At 34.8% G+C, this 7,089-nt stretch overlaps 1 long non-coding RNA gene across 1 annotated transcript; it reads right to left on the bottom strand.

Annotated features, from left to right (window-relative positions):
- Positions 1–1,227: 1,227 nt before the first annotated feature.
- On the bottom strand, positions 1,228–6,651 carry LOC101670445. The gene is made up of 3 exons (XR_201325.2): positions 6,550–6,651; positions 4,512–4,562; positions 1,228–1,350 (listed from the first exon to the last, which is right to left on the bottom strand). It is a non-coding gene; the product is annotated as an uncharacterized LOC101670445 (long non-coding RNA).
- Positions 6,652–7,089: the final 438 nt, after the last annotated feature.

Below are 7,089 nucleotides of genomic sequence, written 5' to 3'. Positions count from 1 at the left end.
ATTGGCCTATGTTTTTTTGTGCCAGTACCATGCTGTCTTGATGATCACAGCTTTGTAGTAAAGCTTGAAATCAGGAAATGTGATGCCTCCAGTTTTTTCTTTTTCAACATTTCCTTAGCAATTCAGGGTCTCTTCTGGTTCCATACAAATTTTAGGATTATTTGTTCCAGCTCTTTGAAAAATACCAGTGGAATTTTGATTGGGATGGCAATGAAAGTATAGATGGCTCTAGGCTGTATAAACATTTTAACAGTGTTTATTCTTCTGATCCATGAACATGGAATGCTCTTCCACCTTTTTGTGTCTTCTTTAATTTCTTTCATGAGTGTTTTGTAGTTCCTCAAGTACAGATCCTTTACCTCTTTGGTTAGGTTTATTCCCAGATATCTTGTGGTTCTTGGTGCTATAGTAAATGGAATCTATTCTCTAATTTCTTTCTATATTTTCATTGTTATTGTATAAGAAAGCAACTGATTTCTATATATAGGTTTTGTATGTTTCCATATTACCGAATTGCTCTATGAGTTCTAGCAGTTTGGGGGTCGACTCTTTTGTGTTTTTCATATAAAGTATCATGTCATCTGTGAAGAGAGAGAATTTGACTTCTTCATTGCAAATTTGAGTACATTTTATTTCTTTTTGTTGTCTGATTGCTGTTACTAGGACTTTTAGTACTATGTTGAACAAGAATGGTGAGAGTGGGCATCCTTGTCGTGTTCCTGATGTCAAAGGGAAGGCTGTCAGGTTTTGTTTCTGTATTGTTTATTTTGTGCCTCTTTGATGGTAATCCAATATTTTTGTTCCATTTTATCTTCCCTGTTAGCTCTTGAGTTAAGCATTTTTCTTCTTTAATTGTTATTTTATGTAGGGGTATGCAAACTTTTTCTGAAAAGAGCTGTATGGTAAATATTTTTAGCTTTGAGGGTCATATGATTTCTGTAGAAACTACTTACCCCTGCAAATGTCATATAAAAGATGCCATAGATAAAACTTAACCAAATAGGCAAGGCTGTGTGTCAGTAAACATTAATTTACAAGAACAAGTTGCGAGCTAGATTTGGCCCATGGGTCACTACTGCAGATTCCTGCCTTTTTTTTTTTTTTTAAAGATTTTATTTATTTATTTGAGAGAGAGAGAGAGAGACAGCAAGAGAGGGAACATAAGCAGGGGGAGTGGAAGAGGGAGAAGGAGTTTTCCCGCTGAGCAGGGAGTCCAATGTGGGGCTCAATCCCAGGATCTTGGGATCATGACCTGAGTCAAAGGCAGACACGTAATGACTGAGCCACCCAGGTACACCTTCCTGTAGCATCTTAAAGGCATTGTTTTATTGTCTTCTTGTTTCCAAGTTTCTGTTGAAAAATCAGTCACAAAATTATTATTTCAATGTGTTGTAACATTTTTTTCTCTCACATCTTTAAAATTTATCTTTGGTGGGGTGACTGACTGGCTTAGTGGATAGAGCCTGCGCCTATTGATATCAGGATTGTGAGTTCAAGCTGCATGTTGGGCGTAGTTTACTTAATAAAAATTAAATTTATCTTTGGTCTTCTACAGTTATACTATGATATGCCTAGGTATGATTTCCTTTGTATTTATCCCACTTAGTATTCCTGACACATCTGAAATCTGTTGGTTTTATATTTTTATCAGTTTTGGAAATTTTCAGCCATCATCTCTGTAACTACTACTTCAGTTTCTTTACTTTCTCCTTTCCTTTGGGGACTCCATTTGTCAGACCATTTGTGTTCTATATGTCTCTTACCATCTGTTCTATTTTTTTCCTTTTTAAAATTTTGTGTTTTAATTTTAATATTTTTTAGTGATTTGTCTTTGAGTTTACTAATCCTGTTTCCTGCTTTGTCAAATCTGCTGTTAACATGTCTAATGAATTTTTAATTTTTATATTCCATTTCTCAGTTCTAGAATGTGTATTTGATTTTTTTTTACAGATTCCAATTATTTATTGAAATGGTCTGTGTTTTCATTCATTTTAATCATTGTTTCTCTCTCTTTTTTAACATGTTTATGTTTAAAATCCTTTCCTTATAACTGATATGTGTATCAACTGTGGGTTTGCTTGTAATGTTTATGTTTTCTCTTAACTGTCAGTCACTTTCCTTACCTATTCACATGTCTCCTGAAAAATTTTTTTTGTTAAATACAGGACTCCTTCTAGTAGAATTTTGTTTCTAAAGCACAAGATGCTGTGCGTGCTTTTACTTTGCTTTTTTATCTGAGCTCTGCTACCTCCCAAGATATCCCAAGACTCAGTAATTTTGTCACTGAGAAAACTGAGACATGGTCTTGGGATCTTCTAGATTCTAAGTCAATATGCCAGCCGATGGAGTGTCATGAAAAACTTTGTTTTTTTTTTCCCCTTTCCTAAAGACTCTCTCTTCAAAAGCAAGCCCAATTCATAATCAATACTTAATCTCAGCAAGTGACTTCAAGGTAGAAATAGATATCAATATTAGCTCATATAAGAAGGACTCTATCCTTTGTTGTATTAAATTCATTTAGTCCTCTTTGCTTCAATACATATCTAATGTCTTTAATAATATGATTTTGCAATGGGAACAATAGCCTGCTTCTATTTATTTATTTATTTATTTATTTATTTATTGCCTGGTTATTGCAGTGGACCTGCTTCCACTCCTATATTCTACTCAGATCCAGAAGTTCGGAGAAAATATAAAGATAAAATAAGAGTCCTGAAGGTTTACCTTGTTAGACTGCTTTTAACTCCAAGACTCTGAGGGTTAATCTTCCTCTGACTTTAGGGATGTTTCTGTCATAAAATTTTGAGAACTGCCTCCATTGAGTCACTCAGCCTCACTTTTACATACATATTTTGGGAATAATCAGGTCTATTTTGGTGTATGGTTTGTGTACAAAATTGGGAAATAACATAATGAAAGGTAAGAAGTTATAATAGTAAGAAATCTATAAATTATAAATCATCATAAAGATGTTAAGTGTCACAAATGTATTTGAACATATAAATCAAGTATGATTTCTTTATGCATATACTTACTTTTAACTACTGCTACAAATATAGTTTATTGGGTGAGGACAGAGATTAGACATAGTTTATGTGAGACTTGTAGAAGTTTAGGAAGATCATCAGAGTTCTTTGCAATAAGTGTCATATCCATCTTAAAGCCCCCTCAAGCCTATCATGTTTTACAAATGATCAAAGTAGAACTTGCTTTAACATCAGCTCTTGGGCAACAACTTTATGTTACTGAGAGTGATAAAACTCTCCTAACTTTGCTAGAACATTGATTGCCTAGGGAGATCAAATTGGCTCTGAGAAGGTTTTGATTGCAATACAAATACACGAATATTTCTTGAGGACCCATTGTGATTCCACCACTGTGCTGGGCCTGCTAGGTGCTCAGACACTCTGAGTAAACCCTGAGCCATTATTTTAGCCTTGTTCTGCTTTGGCAACTGTTCCCCTTCCAGTTATTCCTCTTCAGAATCTTGTAGACTGCATCTCTACCTTGATCAAATTTGGCTGTTCATTTAGTCAAATAATTTTGATATTTGGTTTTTGAGATCAAATAGAATGAGTTGAGTAATTACAGTAACTTGTCTATAATGTCCACTTCTAGGAGTTCTTGATGTCATTCCCTTAACCTTTATTCTATTCAGTCATTTCTGGATGTTTTCTACTTTACGTGGCTCCCTCTCTACAAAGCATTTTTGTGTGTGCATGTATGTTGAAGAGAGGGGCTGATCGAATAGACCCTCAATAACTCAGATGAAAAACAATAACAATCTCTTGCATACTGAGTAGAGTACTATGGGATCCTTAGTTCTGTCTCATATCATCTCATTCTGTTCTCACAATAGTTCCCTGCATATAATTGATTTGGAATACAGATACACTTTTAGAGAGTAATTACTTACTTATTAAATATTAAAATAAAGAAAAATATCAAGAAAGAACTCTTCATATTTATTGTCCAAGCAAACTCAGTTTAGACTCTAACAGTATTGTCTTTTCTAGATTTTTAGAATGCAAGAACCTGTGATATGAAGGCATTTGACTTTTTTGTGTGTTTATTTCAACAAATGGAAGTAGCTAAGTAGATGTAAACTGGTGAAAATGAAAAAGATAATTAATCTGAAGTACTATCTGATTGTTTCATGAAGGCAAATGGAGGTAGGAAAAGTAGCATTTTTAAAATGGCCCATTATTTCCATCAATAGTTCCATTCTCAACCCCTCTCAAGAAACTTACATGCTAAGTTAAATAGTATGGCACTGACATATGTGAATGTCAGCACTGAAATAAATTCCCTAATATACTCTTTCAACCTGTTGTAGTCTAAGGTCTTTCTATTTAGACATTCTTGATCCTGTATTGTACTGGTAACTGTTATGAATATAGCTCTTTTTATTTTTACATTGTGTTTTAATTTATATTTCTCTGTTAATCTCCCCAGAAATTCTGTATAACAAATTAAAGAAAATGGAAGTTTAGGGAAGCAAAGTGACTTACCTTAGATTATATGTTAGGATGGGATCTAGAAGTCAGGCTTGGATAAATGTTCTGTAGGAACACAAAAGAAACATGTATTCTGCTGTTGTTGAATTGTAGTCTCCCATAATTTCAATTAGGTCTGGTTGTTTTTATAGGTTATTCAAAATTTTATTATCCTTGGTAATTTGTTGTCTGCTTATTCTCTCACTTACTGAGCCAAAGTGTGCTAAATTCTCCAACTATGACTGAATATTTGTCTATTTCTTCTTTCAGTTTTGAGAACTTTTTGCTTTACATATTTTGGGGTTATACTATTACATGTACATTTAGTATTGCTGTGTCTTCCTCTTGAAATGACTATCTCTAGTAATCTTGTCTTGAAGTCTGTTATGGCTGGTATTGTACCGATGTAATTTACATTACACCATTGTTCTCCAGAGACTATTGGAATGATACAGACCTTCTCCAAATGGCAGAACAAATCAACTTTTGATTATATGCATGAGTCATTTGCTGAAAATTACAAATTCCAGGTCAAATTCTCTTGGCTTCTAGCACACAACTAGCTGGGTTTCAACATAAGCCAGTTGAGAATACAAACTCATTTTGAAAAGCCAAGTCATAATTAGAAAGTTAATTTGCTCACCCTCAAAATCACATAATGAATACTGAAGCCAAATATAAATTGCTTTTGCATTATCCCTTATTTTGGACTATTTATCTCCTTGATTCCTTTATTAATGTGGATAATTAAGAGTTGGGTATATAAAAATGATAATTTTAGTCTTCCTCTTATCTAAATAGAGCCATTTATTAGCACCCGACTTTGACACAGCATCCATCATATATTTGGAGTTAGACATCTTTGTGGTGGATGAATGAAGGAATGTTTCAAACATTTGCAGTAAGTGGGGTTGGACCAACTTTGAGGATGAAGTCATTTGTGAAGATGGGGGAGTGGTGCCAAAGGGTGCTGTCTGGGTGCTAAGAGTTGGCACTATATTTCTGAAGAAACTTAGCTCAGGAAATCTCCAACTAGTTGGTCAATGGACAGCAAAGTTTTATTTAGTATAATAATTTCAAGCCAACTACTTTAGTCAAGCCATCCGTGGTCAGAGATGATGACAGAAAATTTGTCAGTGCCCCTCATTTCCCTTATTTGTTCAAAGTAATGCCTTACATTCATCTTTATTCAGAAATTTCAATTTCTATATTTTTTCTCCAGCATAGTTAGTTACCAAGTCATACCCCATAAATCACAAGACTGTAGGGGAAATTAGAAACAGCACTTATTCACAGAACTGTTAAGAAACCCAAGCCTGGATGGTGATGCAGGAAAAGCTGGTTACAATGTATTTCTCATCCTAATATTAAAGATACCACCTCTCCATGAAAATGTTCAGTGGTTGCTGAATCCCTTACCCTCTTCTGAAACATTCGGAGGCTCTTTTGTACCTCTAGCTTTATTGATGAGACTGTCCTTAAACCTGTAATCTTCACTAAACAGCAGCTTCTGATAGAAAGCTCTATTGAAAGGATGAAGCCTGCACATAATCCATCCCCTTTCTAAAAATTTGAAAGGTGGGTTTCAAAATCTACAGCGAATGTGGCCATTAATTTAACTTTTCGTCTAAGAGCTAGAGTCAAAGGTAATAAAGATCCAAATTGTTCAATGCACACAGAATCTAGAAGTGAAAATGAATCTCCCTTATGTGTGCATTCATTTGCATTCTTATTAACAGAGCAGAATCTTATGGAAATTTTTCTATACAGTCAGGTTGGGAAACAGAAATGTAGAGCTCGTCCTGTTTCTTCATGCACATGCTGTTTCCATGTGGTGGAATCAAGGTGAATGATTTGGGTTTATAAAGAGCCAATATCCACAGTGATTTATTAAGGATCTCCCAGGTTGGACTCCAGTGGCCACGACTGTGTCAGAGTCATGAAACTCAAGAGTCTTATTCCCACATCGATTGCTAGTTTTCTAAAATATCTGAAATGTGGGCATTTCCATACAACAATCTGCTTTTCTGGTGTTTGAAGTAAAAGAACTTACCAAATTGAGTTATCAGGGGACTGTTGGGAGGTGCACCGGACTGGCTATTAAAGCTTCTTGTGTTCTAGCAAATCTTCATCCTGAATCATTATTGATTTGGCACATCCTGAGGCAATTACACATTCACAGAAGGCTGATATCAAACAAAAGTGAATCTCTCTCATTGTATTTCATCTGACTTCTGCTCTCAGTAATTTACCCACTCATTGTCACTTTGTAGAACTTGTACAAGTCAAACCCGATCCTTCCATACCATTTTCCCCTCATTCAGGGTCAAATTATCTAGAATTCTTCTTTCACACATTATGTTAGTACTTAACTATTTCCACCTTAGCAACTTCTGTACCCCACGTTCTTTCAGTGATTATGACTACATAAAAAACTTTGATCTATTTATATTTTTATGTTTTCTTAGGTTCTCTCCATGCATTCATTCATTCATTTATTCACCCAATATGTAATTGTGGAGCACCAGCATAGCATGTGGCTGACATTGTTCAATGTATTGGCATGTGATGAAAGAGCCAGTGTTTTATGGCA

Source organism: Mustela putorius, unplaced genomic scaffold (genome assembly GCF_011764305.1).
Source record: "Mustela putorius furo isolate JIRA1106 unplaced genomic scaffold, ASM1176430v1.1 tig00003858_pilon_pilon_pilon, whole genome shotgun sequence".
Classification (NCBI taxonomy): domain Eukaryota; kingdom Metazoa; phylum Chordata; class Mammalia; order Carnivora; family Mustelidae; genus Mustela; species Mustela putorius.
This window is presented reverse-complemented; position numbering and strand designations above follow the sequence as displayed.